Source organism: Penaeus monodon, chromosome 19 (genome assembly GCF_015228065.2).
Source record: "Penaeus monodon isolate SGIC_2016 chromosome 19, NSTDA_Pmon_1, whole genome shotgun sequence".
Lineage (NCBI taxonomy): Eukaryota > Metazoa > Arthropoda > Malacostraca > Decapoda > Penaeidae > Penaeus > Penaeus monodon.
This window is the reverse complement of record NC_051404.1, coordinates 34502081-34502433: the sequence shown is the minus strand read 5'-3', so window position 1 is coordinate 34502433 and position 353 is coordinate 34502081. Positions and strand designations below refer to the sequence as shown.

At 35.7% G+C, this 353-nt stretch overlaps 1 protein-coding gene across 3 annotated transcripts in view; it reads right to left on the bottom strand.

Moving 5' to 3' along the window:
- The window catches only part of LOC119585189 (guanine nucleotide-binding protein G(q) subunit alpha), a gene marked incomplete at its 5' end in the record, with an annotated part of 38133 nt that overhangs the window by 9373 nt on the left and 28407 nt on the right, over window positions 1-353 (bottom strand).

The window sequence follows — 353 nt, the reverse complement described above, 5'->3', positions numbered from 1 at the left end:
AGAAAGTAATACTCAAATGCTATCACATCTAATGATCATTAGTAAATGTAGTATCTGACCCGTGTCCCACTGACGACTATTTTCCCTTTATTCAATAGAAAAAAAGAGAGAAAAGAAACTTAACACAGCACACCAGGCAATTTTCAAAACAGTATTGCCCTGCTTAACTACAGTCATATTTACCTGAGCTATTGGCTAAAACAAGATTATAAAACTAATCTGATGCCTCCTCATTATGAAACTAAAAAGACTGTCACTGAATGTATCCATTTCAGATTAGCAGAAAAAAGTGGATCAAAACATTCCAGTCTTGACGCACCAGTAAGGTTAAATTCAGGTCAAGGAAGGAGACC